General features: G+C 36.8%; 1 pseudogene; it reads right to left on the reverse strand.

Annotated features, from left to right (window-relative positions):
- Positions 1-9,097: 9,097 nt before the first annotated feature.
- LOC138804097 (U6 spliceosomal RNA) lies at positions 9,098-9,194 on the reverse strand (annotated as a pseudogene).
- Between the last annotated feature and the right edge of the window lie 15,410 nt (positions 9,195-24,604).

Raw genomic sequence — 24,604 nt, forward strand, 5'->3', positions numbered from 1 at the left:
AGATCTGTCTCCTTACCTGGATTTTTCCTCTCTGCCCAAACTCTCTGTAATGTGATGGCACACTTGGTGTGCCTAGGACTGTTCATTGGAACACTAGAACTGCTTTCTATGCAAGAGCTTGTTTAGCCACCAGATTCTCCTCCGCCATTTTCTCGAAATTTCTGAAGGTGTTTAAATATTACTGGAATTGTTTTGGAATAAATAATGTTCACCTTGACTATCTTGAGAAAGAAGAATTGGTTTCTCAGCACTATAGGTAAGAACTTGAGTGAAAGAAACAAAAGGAAAAATGAGGAACAACTCAACACATACATTCAAAAGAAACAAAACAACCCAAGAAAACACCAATTAACTCAGTACTCAAGAACCTGCAGGAAATGCAAAGATTTTTTTTAAAAATAGCTATGATAAGCTTATGAAAATCCTGACTACGAGGGAGTCTACTATTGTGAGGATAGTGGTTAAAGCTCAGACTGGACAGAAAGATCTGTACACAATGCCAGGCACTTGTTATTCTAAATTCCAGGAAGAATAACATAAAGTAGACTGAGCCCACGATCTTACACAAGTAGGAAGCAAGATTCTATCTGAAAGTTAATCAGGATAATTTAGGGCTGGGGGCATGCCAAAGTGGTAAGAACAACCATTTAGGAGACACAAGACACTCAATTCAAATTCCAATCTTATGTGTATTAAAGAAAAAAAGCTATGACTTTAAATAATGGGAATAATTGCAAGATTTGAATATTTGAGTGGAGAAAAATCCATGAGAGAGGTAGAGTTTACCCATGTTGTAATACTTTCTACTTAAGTGATAATATTATGTGGTACTCCAGACATAACAGAGTTACCTTGCAAATGAGCATGGATGTGCATTTGTGTGAAGGAAATACTCTATTTACATAAGTGTAAATTAAATACTTTTTGGGGGTAGATTTTAGTTCTTGTACTAAGAGCCTGGGTAATATCTCTGAGTCTTTTCACTCAAGGCTATCACTCTACTACTATGAGCCACAGTTCCAATTCTGATTTTCTGTTGGTTGTTTGGAGATAAGAGGCTCATGGACTTTCCTGACCAGGATGGCTTCAAAACAATAATCAGCTCTCAGCCTCCTGAGTAACCAGGATTCCAGGCCTGAGTCGTCCATGTTTTTAATAATTTAGTATATTGTATAGTTACAGAAGTTATAATTTATCATTATAACCTTTATAATATATGTGTTTGTATTTATATCAATGCATACATATAGAAATATTTTAACATATTTTTGTATCTGCAGTAGATTTAAGAAATCATCCTTCATTATAAAATAACATGGAAACAAGTTTAATGAGGAGCAAAACAAAGGGAATTGTCACATGTTTCTTGTTGTTGAATGAAATATGAATTGTGAGAATCAGTTTGAGAAAACCATTTAACAAAATGGATAATGGCTATTAATTCCAATCCCTTTATTTGCCCATATTGTGCATCCTCACACATGAGTGTCAAAGTCAAACCACACTTTTTTGCCTTTGTATTTAAATCTCATGTTATAATTTAGGGGATAGGTGAAGTAATCAAATAAAGATTAAAATAATACTAAGTGAGGCTGTGAGTTAGAGCTGAAAATTATTTTAAATATGATAATAGCTAATTTAATCCCATATCCCTTACTTTTGCTCTATTGTCATATACCTCATTCCCACATTAGGAAAGTACATAGAAGGTTCTCACTAAATTATGTGTAAAATTATGAAAAATGTATTAAAAGAATATGGGCACATCGGGGCTGCGAAAGTAGCTCAGTGGTAGAGCTCTTGCCTTGCATGCCTGAGGCCATGGGTTTGATTTCTCAGCACCACATAAGCAAAAAGAAGAAAGCCAGAAGTGACGCTGTGGTAGATTGCTAGCCTTGAGCAAAAAAGCTGAGGGACAGCTGAGGGCCCAGAATTCAGGCCCCTCGACCGGAAAGAAAACAATAACAACAACAAAAGAATATGGGCACAGTCTGGTTTTAGCTGATTGGTACCTGTAGGGGGTAGTGTGTTTTTGAGGACCTGAAAAACGTTGTGATGTAGACGAAGGAAGGGATGTGCTAATTCTGGAAAATTGGCTAGAGGATTGCTCCCAGAAAAACAGTGATGAATTTTCCCAAAAGGTTAGAGTAAAATCACTCTCACAATCATGTTCACTACTGCACTATTCACCGTAGAGAATTTATGGAAACAGCCCAGATGCACTTTAGCAGAGGGATGGTTGGAGAAAGTGTTGCACATATACACAATTGGATTGCACCCATCCATTATAAAGACTGTTACAGTATTTGCAAAGTAATGGATAGAACTAAAATTATGTTAAATAAACGAAGTCACAGCCAGACACAAAAAGAACGTGTATTTAGAAGCCAGAATTTTATGCAAGTTAAAAAACAGTATTAATCAAAGCATGCTATTTGTAGAGGAGTATTTAACAGGTGTAATTTCTTATAAAATTGAACTTTTAATCCAACAAAATGAATACCAGGAGGCTACCACTTGGAAAATGTGAGGGAAAATCAAAGGGAAGAAATAAAGAGACTTATGGAAGTAGAGAGTGAAGCCATAATATTCAATGCAGATAGTATGAAACTAATAAAAACGAAAGTGGGTTGAGGTTTGGAAGGATGTGAGAAAGTTATGTAAAGATCCATTGTACTTATAAACTGATTCGTTGAATGGAAAACATTTCGTACACCTATTTAATAAAAATATAATTAAAAACAATGGAGACATCTGATCTTAAACCATGAGTCAATATGATACTTGCCTTCTCAGAAATTTTCTTTGCAGGTATTTTCCTCATAATGACAGAAAAGTGAACAACGCAATGTATATCAATACATCACTTTGCATATCCTAAATAGACAATATAAAAATCACAGTAAAACTATTAGAATATATCACATGATAAAATAAAAGGTAGAAAGTATCAAACTCTGATTGTTTTTCCAAGTACTTTACCTTTGGTATCTAATTTAATCCTCACAATAATCCCATAAAGTGAAACTATTTTTATTTTTAATTCTAAGATGATGATATTTAAGTCTTCAGAGTTGGAATTACTAGTACAACATTCTACACACGGTAAGTGTTAGCCTGCGTTCCATTCCCACTATATGAACTAACCTCATTCTATTTTATAACTAAATACTAGCACTCAGTCTACTAATTCTAGGAAAATTCCCAAAATTATTGTGCACACTCTAATAATATTTCCTTTATCTTTGTTAGAAAATAGGTAACTTAGACAGACACCGGTGGCTCACGCCTATAATGCTAGCTACTCAGGAGGCTGAGATCTGAGGATTGTGGTTCAAAGCCAGCTTGGGCAGGACAGACTGTGAGACTCTTATCTCTAATAAACCACTAGTAAACTGGAAGTGGCACTGTGGTCCAAGTGGTAGAGCACTCGCCTTGAGTGGAAGAGTGCAGGAACAGCACCCAAGCCCAGAGTTCAAGCCCCATGACCAACAACAACAAAAAAAGACAATAAGTAACTGTAAGAAGAAAACTCCATTTATACCTCCCTAGTGAAAACTCAATTTATACCTCCCTAGTGAAAGGAACTGCTAAACTATAACATTCTTGATTTCTAGCTCAAAATAGTAGAAATCATATTTTAGGCCTTCACTCAACACTGCACTGCCTGGGGACCCCATCTCTGGTTAACACAGTCTTACTGAAAGAATGACCTGCCCAATTCCTGATGGAAACAGACTGCAGGCCTTTTGGAGCAATCGTTTCCACATTGTAGCTCACCTAAATTTTTTACCATTTGAAGTATTTTGATTGCTTTTTTTTTTTGGGGGGGGGGGTCCGGTCGTGGGGCCTGAACTCTAGACCTGGGCACTGTCCCTCAGCTCTTCAGCTCAAGGCTAGTGCTCTACCACTTGAGCCATAGAGCCACTTCCGGCTTTTTTCTTTTTGCTTATGTGGTGCTGAGGAATTGAACCCAGGGCCTCATGCATGCAAGGCACTCTACCACTGAGCCACCTTCCCAGCCCTTTTGATTGCTTTTTATATCCACCATTTTGAGAGAAATGTACTACTTTAAAATGTTATTAAAGAAAGAATGATATAAAATCACATTTGACCCCAGATAAATATTTAACCTTTCATATACCCAAAAATGCAGTCTTACCTATCATTAATGTTAGGAACGAGAGTTTAAAAATCATTGACACCAAGACCTAATTATGAATTAAAGACTCTCCAACTTGTGAATACAATTGGTTTAAAAAGACATCAATACTACTACATTTTTAAGTCCCTATGATAATGATAATGATTCGCTATGATAATCATAATGATAAACTATTAACACTTAAAAATAACTCATTTTCTTGGGAGTAGGACGAAAAGCACAAGGTTAATCCTAATTATTTTAAAAGACCTTTATTTAAAAGTTCACTCATAACTATAAAGACTAAAACTAACTGAAATAGAGAGGAAATAATTTAACTGCATCATCTACATTCAATGGACTATTAATAGAAAACAAAATTATACTAATAATTAGCTTACCCAATTCACTTAATTCTTTCATTCTATTCCATTTACTTTCATAAAAACTGGGTTTTCATAAAATGAAGCATAAAAAAGCATATATACCCACATACTTTTTCAGATCTTAACAATATTTCAGAAATTTTAGCTCTACAGTCAATGAACTGAAATAATACTAAAATATTCAAAGGATTTTCAGAAATTGCAAGACTTGCTCTGAGATGTTATGTATATTGGAACAGATATTCAAAAAGCCTTATTTGTTAAAGTTGCCATAGTTTCTCCCACAAAAGAGCCATTAGTAAAGATACCTGTGCATGTACAAAACACCTTCAAATGCATCCACAATATGGAAATAACACTTGCTTTTTGTTTGTTCGTTTTTGAAAGGAATATCTAACAAGCATATCCACAATACTTATTTTCAATGAATAAGATGGGATATTCAAACATAATATGGGTTGGATTATCTCTTAGTGAGAATAGATATAATATTGCAAAGAAAGTGATTTTCAACAGAAATCCAGAAAGAGTTTATCCAACTTGTGTTTCACAGGAATAATCAGAGAGTAATACCTGTTTGGTCAAGTCGGTCCAAATCACTCTATGAGTGTATCTTAAAAGTATAACCAATTTAAGAGGTCAAATACGTATTTTGTACAGACAATCATCTTATAGCAACAACTTACTAACTAATTATGTCTGTATCTTCTTACCTAACATACAATAAGAGCTGAAAGCGGTCTCTTTTTCTAACTTAATATTGTAAATGCTTTGATTATGATGTTATTATTAGACAAATAATATGTACAAAGGCTGGTTCCACTGAAATGATATGACAGAACACTGATAAATAAAAACATTGCAACACAGTTAGCTTTTTTCAGCCTCACCCTGTCCACATTGGCAAGCAACATTGCAACAGCACACACACACATATACACATACACACATGTTCGCACATGTACACACACATATACACGCATGCTAAATTCAGGGTTTATTGTACAAAAAAGTCCACATAAAATATTAGTGATTAGGACAAATGATAATATGCCTTATTACAAAATAATACATAAACCATTACCACGCATGTTACATTTTACCTGCCTCTCCACATGTGACCACTTAATTTAGTTTTAATTAATTAATTACCTTATTAATTAATTTATTTGTTTGGTGCTACTACTAGGGCTTGAACTCAGGGCCTGGATTTGTCCCAGAATTTATTTTTTGTTTCAGTTTTCTCAAGGCTAGCATTTTACTGCTTGTACCACAGCTCCATTTCTAGGTTTTGCTGGTTACATTCAAATCAGAATCTAATGGACTGTTTTTTCTTGGTCTGCTTTCAAACCACAATGCTCAGATTTCATCTTTCTGATTAACTACTACTAAAGACATAAGCCATCAGTGTGGCTTCTACTTTTTCCTATATAGTTATCTAATGCACATACTTAGATGGTAATTTTAAAATGAGAGTATAGAAGCAAGATGTACAGTGATGATACTGTCCTGTCAGAAATTCAAGTTAGTAATGTAAATTTATTCTTAAAACACAAAAAATACCATGATATAGTGTAAGAGAACTCACTATTGAACATAGGAGCCTTAAGAGCTTTCTAATAGATCCATTATTTATTGGTACCCAACATTAGAAAAATGTATTCGGCATTGGTAAAATAGAAGTCCTTTGCATGACTACATACATTCCTTGTTTTTATAAGACACTTGCATTCATCTAAAAAGTAGGCCTGTCTATTGTCTTCATGTGATTTTGATGATTGAAAGTGCTTAGTGAGAAGGTCAAAATGTATTAGTAGTCCTTCATTATCAATTCTCATTTTCTTCTTGGAGAATATAATAATCAAATCAATAGTTCAGAATCGGCAAGCAATACTTCAGAATCATGCTTCCAGTGCAAGTGGATCACCAGTAAGAAATCCTCAATACCAATTTCCACAAAGTTTTGTCACAGATACAATCTCCCTGCCTTCTCTAGCTGCTTTACTACCCTCTTATTCCTTCATTGTACAAGAAAAGTATGATTCAACTGATTTCAGTCAGATCTGTTACTAGAACTATCAAGGATTTATTTTACTGTCTGTAGTTTGGTAAAGTTATGTCTCTTTACGTAGGCTACTAAAAATGTATTTACTAACTTCAAGTAAATACATAAATTCGATTTCCATCTCTTTTAAAAAATAAAATTTTGTTTGCTCTACAAATTGATCAGAGGCATGGATTATGTGGCTAGCTATGTCATTACACATCTTTCTCTTTCTTTCTCTCTCACTTTCATGGTTCTCATATATAACACGATTGCTCCATAATTATCCTAATTTATTTTGCTTTTATATTTTTGGTTGTATCATTTCACTTTTTGCTCTGCCATTTCCCAAATCATTTATATGGAAGGCATTATTTCCTATTTTCTCATGCCTAGAATAAGCTGCACATGGAGACATCACTGGTCCTCATTTTCAGTGTGTACATTTGAATATGGAGGAATATCTTTCCTCTGCTCTCCATCAATTCCCTCCTCTCTAGTTAGAATAATTTCGAATAGTAAAATTGGAAAAAGAGTAAATAAATCATGGTGAATAAACAGTTGCAGAAAATTCACCAGATATTTCTGACCAGTTCAACCAATGTGAACTATTAGGGAAATACATGGACACCTCATTCCCACTGGCACTCAAAGTCTCTGGTTAGGCAATTCTTAGGAATATGGGGAACAAGATGAAAAAGTAAGGAATGGTATCAATTGCAAGAAAAAAAACTGGAGAAGGATCCAACCATATTTCTTCAATGGGCTGTCGAAAATATTCAGCTTACTACAGTGCGGAGACTTCTTTTTCAAAAGGCCACTTATGTGAATAGTAGGGATGATGATCAGTATATCCCTCTTCAAGAAGCCTACGGTGGACACTTAGACATTGTCAGTCAGTTGGTTTCTCAAGTGGCACATGAAATAACTGTAGATGACTGGACACCCCTGAACAGTGCATACACGTGGAATAATACCAGAGTCGCTTCTTTCTTACTTCATCATGATACAGATACCAATGGCCAAACTAACGGACTTTTTTTTAAAAATTTTTTTGGTCTGGTTGTGGGGCCTGAACTCTGGGCCTGGGTGCTGTCCCTCATCTCTTCAGCTCAAGGCTAGCACTCTACCACTTGAGCCACAGCACCACTTACCGCTTTTTTTTCTGCTTATGTGGTGTTGAAGAATCGAACCTTGGGCCTCATGTATGCAAGGCCAGCGCTCTACCACTGAGCCACTTTCCCAGCCCAAATATTTTTGTTTGTTTGATTTTTGTTGTTGTTGTGATTTTTTTTTTTGGTGGGTCATGGGGCTTGAGCTCTGGGCTTGGGTGCTGTCCCTGTGCTCTTCAGCTCAAGGGGAGTGCTCTACCGCTTGAGCCACAGTAACACTTCCCCAAACTAAAGGACTCTTGACACCCTTATATCTTGCTGTTGAGAATTGAGATAGCAAAGATACGCTGGATCGCCTTCTGTTGAACCATTATATAAATCCAGGCCTGAAGAACAACATAGAAGAAACTCTATGTGACATTGCCAAAAGCATAAGTATGTATCACTACCTCTAGGAAGTTGTAAAATGCTGTACAAATTGTTCACCGAAGTCCTAATGGTCGGGTTAAGCTTCTTAAATTTCAAAAATGCAAGTTCATCTTTTCTGTCCCTACAAAATATTTTCACAATCCAAATAAGAGCAATATCTTTCTTTTTGGTCGGTCATGGGGCTTGAACTCTGGGCCTAGAGTTATCCCTGTGATCTTCAGCTCAAGGTGAGCCCTCTACCACTTGAGACACAGTTCCACTTCCAGTTTTCTAGTGGTTTATTTGAGATAAGAGTACCACAGACTTTCCTTCCCAGGCTGGCTTTGAACCATGATCCTCAGATCTCAGTCTCCTGTTTAGCTATGATTATAGGCATGAACCACCAGTGCCCGGCAGCACCAATATTTTATTGTAAAAATTCATGGATTCCGCGGAATTCTTCCAAGTGAATTGCCTGCCTTGGATGGAAAAATGTATTCAATAGATTTTGTAAACATGTATAATAATTTCTTTAGAGTTTGTGATTTTTTAATAAGAAATAATTTTAATTTACCTGTTGAAATGAGTAGTACAGAAACTAAAATATTTCTGGTGCTTGTCTGAAAAAGTATATTTTAAAATATTCTATATTCTATGTTTGCATAATGTTCATAATTTATTTTCTCCTAGATATACATTGAATTCTATATTATTTTATAATATATAAGTTCATTAATGTGTCCTTTCCGATTGTATTCCATATAGAAACAGTTTGATTCCTTTTTTTCTAGGTCTTAATATTATTTTTCTTTGGGATAAAATGACAATGTTGTCTAATCTGAAAAGTTTTGTAAAGTTTATGCTATGTAAACGCCTTTCTGAGGTGATTTAATACACTGATGTCAAACTAATTTTAATTATATGAATTACGTGTATTGTTAAACTTGTAATTTTGTAATCAACTTTTTAATCACTTTTTTTCATTTCTTGCATCTGAAGAATGAAAAATATGGAATACTTCTCAAATTTTCATATTATCCTTGTGCAAGTGCCATGTTAATCTCTGTATTGTAGTTTGAGTATACGTGCTGCTGAAGCATGTAGTATCCTCTAAATTTAATAGTTAATGCTGCAATCTTTATACAGGCTTATATCTATGGGTGCCTACTTGTAACAAGGAAACCTTATTGTTCCTAACAATGCTATCGATCTTATTTCCCTAAAATTCTGTGAATATTGGAAAAAATTATATTGATCAGTCGATTGCTCACATTTGCAAACTGTTTTTTGCCAATGAATATCTTAATTCTTTTTATTTGGAATTTGATCATACTCTCTATTACTTATAATTAAGTCCAAAGGTGATGGCTTTTTCAAGTATTTATTTATCCAGCTTTGTGGACCTAATGGATTCAAACTAAGCGTTGCTTAAGAGCTACTTCTAAACTTCTTCAGCTGACATTTTCCCAAATGAGGTGTTACTGGAACAAATGTCTACCTGAGCCTTTACCCTTCTTCCATGTGGGAACAGAACAACCAGAATACCTTACCCTGACAGCAAAGATTTTCTTACTAGAACAAAACTAATCTTGGTTACAAGGGATCATAGAGAGATGAACAGTTCAAACAGAACTGTTCAGACGAGAAGGTATTTTATCAAAATATAATTGTTTATTATACCTTCCATTTAAAAGTAGCTAAAGCCAAGAAGTGAAAAAATTGTTCGTATGCATGATTACTTAATGTCCTGGCCTGTCTGTAAGTTCCTGGCAGGAACTTACACTCCTGCCTTTTTATCACCAAATATTTTCATAGTTGCAGGAGAAGTGCATATGTTTCTCCTCATTATTAGGCATTAAATTGATAATGTTTTAATCACAGTGTTTCCTCTTGCCTCCATGCTGTAAATCTACAAATGATAAAGCTTTAGATCTAACTCTATCAAACACTGAAGTAGAGATAATGGAATCATACTTTAAAACAGAGTTGCCTTTGATACAGTAACTACAACAGAACAATACAAAACGTGTGTCTTTTAATCATATTATATATAGTTATATGTGCTGATTTTATATTTCACACAATGAAACTTACTAGAATTAGTTGATAATTTGACAAATAAATTGATATTTATTTACTCCAATAAACAGAATTGGAATATAAATATTTAGGTTTCAAATATGTATTAGACTAGAAAACGTATCAATGCAATCTTTTTAGTATAAACTTGTGATACATTATAACTCTTCTTGGTCTTCTGAATCCACATGATAAAAAAAACAATGTTTTCCTCTAATCTGTAATGGATTTTACTCTGCTGCTCTGTTTATTGTTTTAACTTGCTTGTCCCAAACTGCTTTTGTCCATATTTCTGAAGCATTCTTACTGATTATGCCCAAATTTTGCTAAGATGTCTAAAAAATATTATTCTTCTGCAGTACCCATGGGTCCTAGGATCTCAAGGCCCATTTACCTGCATCATCAGATAACAGGGGCAAGACTTTTCACCAAGGCCCATGCAATATATCAACACAAAGTAATTGAAGACCCATCTCAATTTCGCATTTCCTATATTTCAGGGCCCCAATTCCTTGAGATGCAGGAATTAGCAGTAAGCAATTGTGAAATGCAAGGCAACTTAAAATGAAGGATGAGATCACAAAATTTGAGAGAAAGTACTGTAATTCAAACATTCAACTTACAGATGACCAGCCCATATGAGTGAACAAGTTCACAAATTGTCATAAGATTATTTTTAATACCCCTCACCTATGATTAACGAAAGATTTTATTCCAACATAAGTGGGCCAAAAAATAGTACCTAGAAGGATAGATCTATAATTGGTCTACCAAAGCCTGAAAACTTGACTTAGAGGTCAAATGTAATTCAGAAAAACATTTGAAGCACTAAGGAGTGCTTCAAAACACTGGGACTTCAGTACAACATGGTTCTGTGGTATAAAAATGTCACTCTCAAACCAATGATAATCTACATTTAAATAAACTTTAAAAAATCACTTTCGCCCTTACTTCATTGTTCGTGGGAATGTAAACTTGTTTAACCACTTTGGAAAGCAGTATGGAGGTTCCTTAAAAGACTTCACATAGATCTCCCCTATGACCCAGCAATCCCACTTTTGGGCATTTACCCAAATGTTTACAAACAAGACCACACTAAAGCTACCAGCACAACTATGTTGATTGCAGCATTATTTCCATAGCTAAGATATGGAACCGACCCAGATGTCCCTCAGTAGATGAATGGATCAAGAAAATGTGGTATATATACACAATGGAATTCTATGCCTCCATCAGAAAGAATGACATTGCCCCATTTGTTAGGAAATGGAAAAACTTGGAAAAAATTATATTAAGTGAAGGAAGCCAGGCCAAAAGAAACATAGGTCTCATTGTTTCCCTTATTTGCAATGTCTAGTATATGTATGACTCAAGCGGAAAAGGTCAGATAATGTGAGGTCAGTAAAATGAACCCTTAGATATGTATTTTAATGTTTTTTTCTTTCATGCATGTGTTTCTAACGCATTTATAAGATTATCTCTTTGTTGTTTTGTATGTCCCTCCCCCACAGTATAATCCCTGCTTTCACTATATTTGGTGTCAGTATAACTTGTGGAGGAGATGGGGAAAAACCAGTGTTTAAGGATACAGGTGGACCTCTTGCAACAATGAGAAGTACAAGTTGTCATGTCCACAACGAGGTTTAAAAAATCCGTGCGGGGGGGGGTGAGGGGGGGAAAGGAGAAGGATTGGGATTGGGGGGGAGCGGGGAGGCTGGGAAGGGATGTGAAGGGTAAACCAAAGGAGGAGGCTGCAATGCTTGGTAAGAAATGTACGCATTATCCTGCCCATGTAATTGTAACCCCTCTGTACAGTATGTTCACAAATAAAATAAAATTAAATTTAAAAAAATCACTTTCGCCAAAATAACATTTGACAAGTTAATGATACTTAGTGACATTACAAGTTTTTCAAGTGTAGGGAGCAAGTTACAATAGAGTTGAATTATTTACACAGCACTAATGCCAAACATGTTCAACCATTCAATAAAGTGTAGAAATAGTACCACCCACAATTTGTGGTTTTCAGTATGGGCCTTTCAGAAATGTGTTTAATATGTCAGCCTCCTAAATTTCAAACCCAAACCTTAGCTAATAAATTTCATCATTTTATAAGGTACATTTTAAACAATCACAAATAGTTGCCTCATCATATGTTATTTTATGTTTTCCCTCTATCTAATATAGTAAGAAATATGACTTTAAGTCTTGAATATGGGTACTAATCAGAGATATGACAAACATAATATCTGTCTTCTATTTCTATCATATTCCTATCTAGGAATAAATTATAATGTTCTTCTTTTTCCAAAACTTATAGGTAGTAGAAAATATTATTCCATGTAAAATAAAAGAATCACACGATTTTCCAAAGCCATTTATAAAAATGCATAGTTAGAAATACATTCTAAGCCATTTTTTAACTTTCTTTTTGACTAAAGATTAATCTTTCAAACGGTTGAGAAAAAATCATGTTTAGGTGCTTCCCGTCTCCAGTCTTGCAAATTGTTGCTGCAGATGAATGAATTATGGAGATATAATCTGACATCATTTCAAGAATATGCAGGATTGAAACTCCATGGAATGTATATAAACCTTTCAAAGTATTAATAGACAGTTTAACAGAATGACTATCAGAAGTTGAAACCAAAGAGGAATTATAGTAAAGACATAGAATGAATGAAAAATGAACAAGGAGCAAATACAGCTAGAATCCTGAATGTACACATATGATGAAGGAAGTGGTAAATTGGAAATAAATCTTGGAGAAAGGGTTGGTTGAGAATGATAGAAGGAGTGACTCTGATCTAGGAGCATTGGACAATTAGATGGATATATTTAATTGTAACACAATTGCACAAACTTTTAAAATTCAGTTAAAAACACATCTAGAAACAAAAACACACAAAAATCACAACCAAACAGCAATCTCTAGAGAGTATGAATATGACCACTCAAAATTTTAATCAGTTAATGAAAGGCAGTCTTAGGAAAAGCAAACAAAGCTGTTCAAAGAGGGAAGTTTGGGATAGGGGAGAATTTTCAACAGAATTAAATAGATTGTCTAAGGTTATAAATCACCTGCTGCATACAGTATCTTACTTCTAAGAGATTTCTGTCTGAACTGGATAATCCAGTCCTGAGAAACACTTGGTAGTTTGTGAGGTAGAATGGAAGAAACAAGATCAAGAACGCATTACTCCACTGGAGAGAAAACGATCCTCTACATTTTCTCTAATCTCTCTTCAATACTCTTCCTTCATACTTTTAAGACAATTGATTTTGAATTATATTTTTCCTTCTTTCTTCTGGCAAAGTGATTGGTCAAAGTAATTTCATTAAATATTATTTGCCATTTTCTTCTTTCATGCTGTTTAATTGGCCAAGTGAGTCCATAAAACTTCCCTCTTGTATTTGGTTGCCATGAAACAACATCTATGTTAATAAGGAGAAATCTAATGTAAAACTTTGTCTGCAGAAAACAGTCCAAGATGCTGTGATCACAAATATTTGGCTATATTTTTTTTTCTTTTACCTTGAAAGACTTCTTGTGTCTAAAGTGCCCACAAAAATAAGTACTCCATCACTTGTTGGTTCAATCAGAATTGTCTAACATCAAAGATATATTTTTGCTAAGAAGATGCTTAGAGGAAACCAAAAAATACTGCACTTTTTAATCTTCTCTCTTAAGATTCTCCTTCGATACCATATCAGGAACAGTGAAGTTATTCTATGCAAAATTATTTTAATAGGTTATTTTTCTCTTGGTCTTGCATTTGTTCACCAAGATGTATGGAGGAGAATAGAGTTAAATCACCCATACCTTGGAAGAAAGTGTCTGTTACAAAAGGAAAATGCTTCTATGTCCTACTTCTATGTCCTACTCTTAGCTCTTGCCAGAGTTCCAATTAATCACAGCTTCTTGGCTTCCAGTCTAGTGAAGCTGAAGGACCATACGGGCTCCACCACTGCTACATCTTCATTATTTCTCTTTTAAAACTCTTCAAGTTGCCTCATTTGGATGTGGAATGTATTTTCATGTCTTCATTCAATCAGTTCTGCATTGTAGTGAGCCAAATGGGCTCTGTAAAATCACTTTAGGGAGTAAAAATACTAACACAATTTACATCAAAAAGTTTTGGCCTCCCTTCACTGCTGAAGTCAATACGCTTAGCTAAGGCTTCTAAGAAAATTTTTATTATTAATTTTTCCATTTGCTCAATTCTTTTCTGAACTTTTTGGCATATGTAATAAAAGAAGTCTAGACTACCTCATATTAATAAGAATATTATTTTTTGTGAGCCACTTAGAAATGTGAAATCATTGGTTTGAAGTATCCAATCAAATTTTTTTCTGTGTTTCACTGCTTCACGTCCAAAGACATTGTGGAAAGTGACACCTTCTTTCATTGTGGAGGGCACTTTCTCCCTAAATATTTTGACTCAAATTATCTTTTTCAGAGAATTAGTATTTGGTAATTGAAGGTACATTCACAAATTTTGATGCCTTATTTTTTAAAGAACTTTTTTTTTGTTTGGGTTTTTTTTAACTGTATTTTTTTTTTTTGTCTTTTCTTTTTTGGTACTGGGGATCGAACCCAGGACGTTGCACTTGCTAGGCAAGCGCTTTGCCACTGAGCTACATCCCAGCCCTTAAAGAACTTTTAATTTAAATTCCAATACAACCTTCTTTCAAACAGTGAGAATATAGTTCCTGGGTAAGGACAATTCCAAGGGAACCTACAGGATTTACAGCAAGGTTTCTGAGGTTTGTTTGTTTAGTTTGAAAAAGAGCCATCTTCATCCATATTGCTCCCTCTCTACTAAGTCTCCTTGGATTTCTTTGCATGAGAGCCTATTCTTCCAGGCAATTTTAAATTTTCTTAATAGGCTAAGTTATTAAAAATTTTGAACTATTCAATTTTACCTGTCATAAATTTAAATCTGTTGAAAATCATTTATCAGAACCGCAAATACACCAATCCTAATTCCACCTTTACCATCAAAATGTTAACATGTTGTTTTCATGATATAGTATCCATGCAGCTATTATTTTCCAGTGGCTTTGTTATGCATATATGTAACCATATTAGCTGATGCTAAGCAAAATGAATTCCAAGATATGGAACCAGATTTCTTTTTCATTTGTGGTTGTTGTTTTTGATGAACTATGTGATTTCTGTTTTCTTTGGGGTTTTCCCCTATGGTTTATCCCTGCTGTATGGTGAGACAATGGTGAGACAAAGGACAAAAGGCAAACCAATGCAATAGCAATACTCACAATACAATATGTTGGAAATGTACTTTACAACTTGTGAGGGGTGAAGGGGTGAAGGACAACTGTGAGAAAAATGAGGGAGGGATAACAAGTTTGAAATGACTTTTATTCACTAACTTACAATTAGTGTAAAGTCACTGTACATCAATTTGGTAATAAAATTGAAAAAATAAGCTGTGTAAAATGTAATTTTACTGTATTGACACAGTAAATATTATTCTTTATGTAGTAACATTTTAAAAATCAATAATATTTGGCTTCTAATTTGAGTTAATTACCCCTTATTTATCAGAGGTTCATCAACTTGAATGTTATCCAACTAGACACTATTTTCACAATATACTTGCCAAATTTTTCAAAAAAGAATAAATTTAGTACTTTCTCATTCTAAAACAGAAAACAGGGTCTGGGAAGATGGCTCAGTGGTAGAGCGCTTGCCTTGCATGCCTGAGGCCCTGGGTTCGATTTCTCAGCACCACATAAGCAAAAAGAAAAAAGCCAGAAGCTCAAGTGGTAGAGCGCTAGCCTTGAGCTGAAGAGCTGAGGGACAGCGTCCAGGCCCAGAGTTCAGGCCCCACGACGGGACCCAGTTTAATACTATGGAAACCCATAATTTTAAAAGTAAGTAAGTTTTTAAAGAGGACAGAATATATGTGTTCTTCAAAATTCCTATGACTAACAACTACTCATTTTTAAATTCTCAACATTCCTAAGAGATTCAAAACAGTACCTGTTTGCATGTTAATTAATTCTGCAATAGATGCAGTTTCCAATGGGGTGTCCAGATTGAGAAGTAAACAGAAAAATAGCCACATTCTTGTAGAGGATAAAACTGTGAAGCATGTGTAATAATTAATTCTTCAAGAGTAAGCAATTGTTTATAAGAGTAAGCTATTATGTCTATGACCATCAATCCCAAGATTTATGCCATAAAGTCATCCTAGCCCAACAGTTTCCAACTTATAAGGGACACCTTAAAATTCCTTAATTCACATTATGAATACCTTATCTCTATTTTGAAAAAATACTACACCTCTGCTAATGTGACACCCTCCTTGTTCTGAAAAGAACACCACAATAAACTGAGCTGCATCATTTTTCCTCCACTGGTAATCTTGAGATCAGAACACTTGCAAATATTATTTATATTTAGACTTTTTTAAATATCATAGATATTCAGTATGCTAAGATAGGAAAATTATGATTCAAAGCCCACCCAGGCATGAAGGTTTCTTAGAATCTTATCTCCAAAAAACTTCTCTGCATAATCCAGACTCAAGTGGCACTGAGGTTGAAGTGGTAGGGCTTGAGCCTTGAGCATAAACAGGATCAGAGACCCTGTCCATGCCAAGAGTTCAAGTTCTACGATGAATCAATAAAAAAAAAACTGAAAAAAACCCCAAACTTAGCATTTTTCTCTATGTATACAGAGGCACGTAAATAAGGAAATGGCTTCCTGTGGTACATATACGTAGAAGAAAGAAGATGTCACACAATTACTCTCTTCATACCATATTAAACCAAACCTTGAAAAATTGGTTTTTCTAAATGTATAAATTAATGTCATCCATTTTTGGCAACTCTGTCTAGATTATTCATATTAACATGGTATACATGAACTCTGCAAATTATCTATTAACTATGTTCTAATTATAACTGTCGTGAAAGAATATCTAGGCAAATAGAATGCCAGAATTATTTGTGAATTTTTCAATTAATCCCTCTACTTTGAAAGAATTTTGTAGTATCCTATAGAATATGAAATTACAAACAAATCCAAAAACTATATTTTAAATCTAAATTCTAATTTAACAAGGTCTACAAAATCCTACATTAGACGAACTTTGCTATTTCTCCAGTCTTAAGCTTTTGTAATCCTTCAACATTTATTTGGAATCCAACAGAATGTGGGATGGGAAACATGAGCTCTTTTGCATCTACGAATGTTCTGTAATGATGAGAGCATTTAAAACACAAGTGAGGATATATATGAGGTGCATTCAATAGGAAACTTGACTTCTCAAAACATAATGACAAAATTAGGCCAAACTTCCAACTGTGTATTCCTTTCTTGTTGTTTGGTTAGTTTTGCTGAGACAAAATTATTCTATCTGGTCCAGGGAAGGTATCATTATGTAATTCCACTCTCTTATCTCTTGTCTGAGTGCTAGAATTCCAGGCTTGTATCACATTGCCCTGCCATAGTTTGTTTATTTAATCTAGAAACAGACTAGAAATTCTGAACTTCTCCTATGATTTAATCCACTAGACTGACTGCTCAGACTGTTTATGTACTATTTTCAAAGGTGTTTTAACATTTGACACAGGATATGAACATTTTTGGATGCACCTGCAGGCTTCCCTGATTCATTCCACTATGTATCCTATCCCGTTAAGAATGATTGCTTGACTCTCTTACTATCTCTGGTCCCAACCTATGTAATATTCTCAACTTCTGGGGGAAAGTTCACTTGAGGGCTTTCTAATATTAAAAATTATCACTTGATTCTAGTCTTACTAAGGACCAATTTTCTATTGTTTTCTAACTTTTCTACATATTCTGAGAGTTGTTTCATTTATGTATTTTTGTGTGCACCTATAAGTGCCTCTGTGTGTATGTGTATGTTTGTATGTATGTATGTATGCAAAAACTTAAAGCTGTAATTCAGCAATCTTGCTCGTGACTGGTATCCCAGCTTTGGCTGGTTAATTATAGGTAGTGTTTCAAAGCCTATACTGTCCAAGCTAAATGCAAATTGAACCTCCCAGACTCCTTTACATTCTTAGGTTTTATTTTTCTAGGAGTATCAACTTTTAAACTTCAAACACTTTTGTGAGTGTAAAGTCTAACTGTAGCCCAGATTTTTAACTCAAGAATTCATATAAAGTTAGATGAACATATACATTACATATCCTGGGTGTACACTGTTAGCAATGTGATCATAAACCAAGTTTTTGTGAGATCTGAGGATTGGGTTTTAAAGTCAGCACGGGTAGGAAAGTCCTGGAGACTCTTTTTCTCCAATAATTACCAGAAAACTGGAAGCGGCACTGCAGCTCAAGTGGAAGAGCACTAGCCTTGAGCTGCGTTTCAGAGGGACAGCGCCCTGTCCCATATTCCAAGTGCCACGAAAAACAACAACAATAAAAAGGAATATAAGAAAAGGAAAGAACAAGAAATGTGATCTTAGCCACCAGGTTCATTGCTAGTATAATTCCTGTTCCCTCAAGATAGACTCTTTTTTTCCAGTTAAGTCTGTTCTCCCATATGTGTCTTGCATTGGAAAAAGAATCATTCTTCCATTCTCCTTTTTGCACATTTACATGATTAGCAAGCGTGATTTAGAAACGGAGTGGCCTCATGCTTCATGTTCCACTTAGGGGTAATGCTTTCTCTATATCACTCCCATAAATCTACATATGGGACTTGGCTTTATTGTTTCAATTTTTTATTTGTAGAGTCTTGTATATTGTATTGAACACTTATACATAAACACAGAACTTTTTCTCCTATAATTGCTATTGTTTCTTTTACGGTTAACTCATGTACAGTTGGGAAATTAATGCACAGCATAGAGACTCACAAAAAATTATCTGAGAACCTTCTTACCATTTAAAATTCACCTTAATTTACAGAGCACATGAGAAGTTTGAACAAAATATTCTCATGGATAATGTATTTATAAGCAATTTAAATTGCATTTGTCTTTACTAAGTGGTCTCTGAAACACGTGTTACCTCATGTCCAAAAGTGTCTTTGTGCTATTTCAATGAAGCCAGAAAACATTCATTTTTTTCTGGAGCAGCACCATAAATTGTTACTGGAAGTAAGTGGAAGAAACTGCTACTGGATGTGGAAACTGATCCCAGGAGAGGAATTTAACATAGAGAAATGACAAAGTTCAAGTTAACTATTGCATTCCTTTGTACTGTACAAGAAAAGAATCCAAGGCTGGAAGGAAACTCTGTCCCTGACTTTTTTGAGTGTGTCCTTTAATCATATAAAACTTGTCTGTAAACTTCTGGTTGAGAGTTTTGCAAAAGGAAACAATATGCCATTTGAAGGCAGGCATAGAACAAAAGGAAATAACTTTAAAAGTGTTCTACTGCAAAGAAGCAAAGACATGGAGGTTTTAAAGTGTCTTATGGATGGATGTTTCACTCCTGAGATGATTCTCTTGTTGCAGGAATCAGTTTTCAATTCATTTAGTCTGGTCTTGAGTTTTCCATAGCAATAACAATTCCCAAAAATCAGGATCCAGTGAGTATGATCAGCAAAAGCAGCCTCTTCTCAGACCACCACTATTTTAAGGAGAGTCCCAAAGAAATACCCAGGTTTTGTTTTATTTGCTTGTTTGTTTAGTTTGTGCTGGTTCTGGGGCTTGAACTTAGAGACTGGCCCCTGTTCCTGAACAGTTGTCTTTCTTTCCTACCTGGCCCAAACCTAGTACTCCACTGCTTGAGCCAAAACTCCACTTCTGGCTTTTTTGGTGTTTAATTACAGATAAGTGTTTGACAGACTCTCTTGCCTGGGTTGGCTTTGAACTAAGACAGTAAGAAAGCTAAGTGACATCAACTCTATGGACTTCTCTTTTGAACCTAGAAATATTAGATGAAGTTTATTATAAAGCTAATATTTGACAATTTTTAAAGAAGAGAATATGTTTAGCAAAGAAGCCATAACAAATAACTCAGTAAAAGTAGGTGCACTACTAAATCATTTGGGAAGATTACTATTGATTTCATCATTCCTTTGGGGGAAACTTAAACCTATATTTGCACTTTTTTGTTGGTTGTGGGGATTGAAACTTAATCCTGGGCACTGTCTCTCAGCTCTTCAGCACAACTTGAGCACTCTACCACTTTAGCTACAGCACAACATCCGAGTTTCTGGGGTTAATTGAAGATAAGGGTTTCATGGACTTTCCTGACCAGGCTGGCTTTGAACCACAATCCTCTGGACTCAACATCCTGAGTAGCTAGGATTACAGGCATGAGCCACCAGCACCCCACTCATATTTGCATTTATGTGAACTTAATGTCACTATGTAGACAAAGAATGGAAATATGAACCATATGATGTGACATTGCAGCTTTCCAGAATAATTAAGGTAGCAATAAATATGTCCTCCTTTTCCATTTTGTTACATAAATGACTCATGAGCTATGGGACTCTTATATTAGCATCCTCTTTCATCTTTGTAGGTGTATTTAGTATTAGGAAATGTTCATAGATAAATACAGCAATACAGATTTTTAGAAAGCAAAGGAGATCAGGTATGAAAGATCAGCATAGAAGGAGATACATTCATCACAAAGAGATTAAGAACTAGCCTAGGAGATTTTGAATGCCGAAGGCAATGAGGAATAAGCCTAGTTGATAACTAGTTCTTTAATAAGCAAAAATGGTTCCCTAGAACGGTTTCTGCTATACCTTAGTTACTATCATTTATTCTTTCCATCTGGCGTTATTCCTTCTCTTCTGTCACAACTGTTAATTAGCCTCTGCCTGTTTTGTAAGATGACTGGCCAAAATAGTTTCTGAATCTCACTTACACTATCCTTCTCATTGTGATTAGCAGTGACCCCACTCAAAAGCCTGGAATATTTGAATTTCCAGAATTAATCTTCACCTGACATCTAAGCACATTCCTAGCATTAATTGCTGTGACCCAATGAACAAAACATTTTTTTCAACACAGTATCCTTACATAGGTAAAGTACATGTATTAGGAACTATTGTCAGGTATCAGTATGGAAGGAGCAATTATATATTCCAAGTATGGGTTCTTTATTTCGCATTTACTAACTAAATGTTCATTGTTGTTGTTGCTGTTGTTTTGGCAGTCCTGGGGCTGAAACTCGGTGCTTGGGAATTATTCTTCAGCGTTTTTTTTTTTCCTCAAGGCTAACCCTCCACCACTTGAGGCACAGGACCACTTCCAGTGTTTCCTTTTCAATTTATGTGGTACTGAGGAATTGAACCCAGGGTTTTATGCATGCTAGGGAATCACCATACCATGAAGCCACATTCCCAGAACCCTAAATGACTTTCTTAAGATGGCATTACATTTTCATTCTATAACTCTGTATCATAATTTTAGCCAGGAATTTTTGCTAGAAAAGAGCATTGAACACAGTACTTGAGTCCAGTAAGGCTAGATGGACAATGGATAACTGTCACAGTGTAGCCAGGGCACAGAGGGACTTACCTCATGGAGCTGGTACAACAGACTGAGCGAGACAGCTCCTGACCCACAGCCTACCTCGAGAATGAGAGGACCACCTTGGTTCCAGCCACATGGGGATGCTGGACCACCTCCTCCAGCACCCATTGAATCAATTCCTGAGAGAGAAAGCGAAAGAAAGAAGGTCAGAATTACACTTAAGCCAGGTGCTGGTGGCTCAGGCCTATAATCCTAAGTACAATGGAAGCTGAGATATGAAGAATGTGGTTTATAGCCAGCCTGGGCAGGAACACCTGTGAGACTCTTATCTCCAAAGTGGTGCTGTGACTCAAGTGGTAGAGTGGTAGCTTTGAGCTGAGGAGCTCAGGGAGCTGCCCTAGGCCCAAAATTCAAGCCTCATGACTGAAAAGAAGTGGACTTCCCACCACAAGAAGTGGACTGAATAGCACCCATTGTCCTAGGGAGCATGGCAGAGAAGTCAGGCCGAGCTTCCTGTCAGCTGGGAGTCATTAGTAGGTCACCCGGCTTCTCTATGCCTCAGTTTCCCCAGCTTCAAAACTGAACAAAGTGAAGGATCCTGTTACTCATGGGGATAGAGTAATAAAGAAAGAGAGCCATGTTTTGTTTCATAATCCCATAACTGTTGCACTGTTAATAACACACACCATCTGAGATCTTTCCGGGTATCTTCCTATCATATGCTCACAGAATTGCCAAGAACAGTATCAGATGGCCCCTCCCTCTGTGCCTGTCCCTGCTCCAGAGATCCCTCTGTATCAATCCCTTGTTTCCTCACAACTGTCCAATGAAGAGATTGAAGTCCAATGGTTGAGGCCCAACCCAGAGATTCACCTCTGGTCAAGAATTGGCTGCCGTGGACTGAGTTTGGAACAATCCATCTAAACCAATGACTGAGCATGTCGCTACATATCTACCATCCCAACTACAGAAGAACAGGCCTCGTGGTTCAGGCCTGTCACAGATCGGAGGACCATGATCCAGCCCAGAATGAGCATATATTAATTCTCCATCTCAGAAATGCCCAAGACAGAAAAGCTTGACTCACATGGTAGAAGACTTGACCGGCAAGCCTAAGGCTATGAGGTCAAACCCTAATATACCAAAAAGAACTAGAGTCCCAGTGCCAGAAGCTCATGCCTATAATACAGGTACTCAGGACGCTGAGATCTGAAGATCACAGCTCAAGATTTAAAATAGGGTTGGCCTTGCCCATCAGACATCATTATGAGAAGACCCAGAGACTGACCTATGCTGTTGCGCTCCATACTAGCAGAACTCATATCCTTACTAAGAGTTGGCCATGCTCTCTGTCCTCCTGGGAAGCCATCCCCTGCAGGCCACACTCCCAGATCCTCCCAAGCTCCCACTGCCACCAACCAGGCCCAAGGGAGTACACAGCTCCATTGCACACAGATCCCTTGTTCTTGTAATTTAACTGTGCTGTGTCCCCTTCAAGCCTCTCACCCTTCCTGGCCCCCAGACCTCAGGTGTGAAGCCCATACATGCCCCAAAGATAACAGGTAGAAGTTACCAAAGCATTCAGCCTCCTTGTTACAACCCAATTCTACACACACACACACACACACACACACACACACACACACACACACATCCAGACAGGTGACAGAAGACTCCTCCATGCTGTACCTGCAATTTGCCAACTGATCACTCACCTGAGCACAGTCAGGCTGTACAAGGAAAAAGATTATCTCTCTGTCTCTGTCTCTGTCTCTGTTTCTGTCTCTGTCTCTCTGTCTCTGTCTCTGTCTCTGTCTCTGTCTCTGTCTCTGTCTCTGTCTCTGTCTCTGTCTCTCTCTCTCTCTCTCTCTCTCTCTCTCTCTCTCTCTCTCTCTGTCTCTCTGTCTTCAGGTGAAAGTTTGACTGAGCACAGAAGACAAGGGCTCACACAGCAAGGGTGTCTATCTTCTGCATCCAACACCTCCCATCCCCAGAAAAAAAGGAAAAAAAAACCCAGAAGGCAGGTGTAGACATGCTGTTCCCCACCTCTGACTAAAGCCACTGGGCTCCCACCAGGGAGTGGAAGGGCCCAGATGTGCTGCTGTGTGGCTCCCACTGCTTCAGGCCAGGGAATCTTTGGCGCCCACTCCTCACCCAACCTGCATCTCCCCGTATCCTGGACACTAGTCGCTGGGGATGGGGGTGGCATCCTCGGGTCAACCCCCACCCCCACCCCTGGGGCACATTTGTGGCAGGGCATGGGCCAGACTGTGGGGTACAGGGGAGGCGAGGTCCGGGTCGGAGGGGAGGTAGTGGTGTCAACAAACAGAGTGAATCAAGGTGCTACTGGGCAGCAAGGAATGTGGGCGTGGCCACCATTCTTGTATCCCATTGGTCAGAAAGAACCATGAAACAATAGATTGTGGCTGGAATCTTCTGATGCAGGCAGAATGGGTGGAGTCAAAATGAATGCAGCCCCTTTCCCAGGGAACTCTGTCCAATCCATTGGGGGACAAGAGAGTGACCCACTTTAGCCGGATGGCTGCACAGATTGTTGTGTATGTCTGTTTGTTCCCAGATCTTGAACTCAGGATCAGGGCACAATCTGTGAGTTGTTTTTGATCAAGGCTAGCTCTCTACCACTGGAGCCACACGGCTTTACTTCTGTCTTTGATGGCACAAGTTGGACAGGAGTCTCAAGGACTGTCCTGCCTAGGGTGACTTTGACCATGATCTTCCTTTCACAGCCTTGTAAGTTTTAAGGAGGACTGCTGAGAGCCACTGATGCCTGGTTTGGCTGGTGATCTTGGACAGACCTGTGAGTTCCCTATCCTCAGGTTTAAGTGGTAGGAGCTGGAGCCCACAGCTTGAATCCTGGGCTGCCACCAACAAATGGCAGGAGATCCTATGAAATTCATTCCTATTCATATGATTACCAAAGGAATGTGATGTATGTCATGATTAAATGGGCAGTACTTGAATGATTC

The sequence above is a fragment of the Dipodomys merriami genome, unplaced genomic scaffold, assembly GCF_024711535.1.
Source record: "Dipodomys merriami isolate MVZ:Mamm:240054 unplaced genomic scaffold, mDipMer1.0.p SCAF_356, whole genome shotgun sequence".
Taxonomy (NCBI): domain Eukaryota; kingdom Metazoa; phylum Chordata; class Mammalia; order Rodentia; family Heteromyidae; genus Dipodomys; species Dipodomys merriami.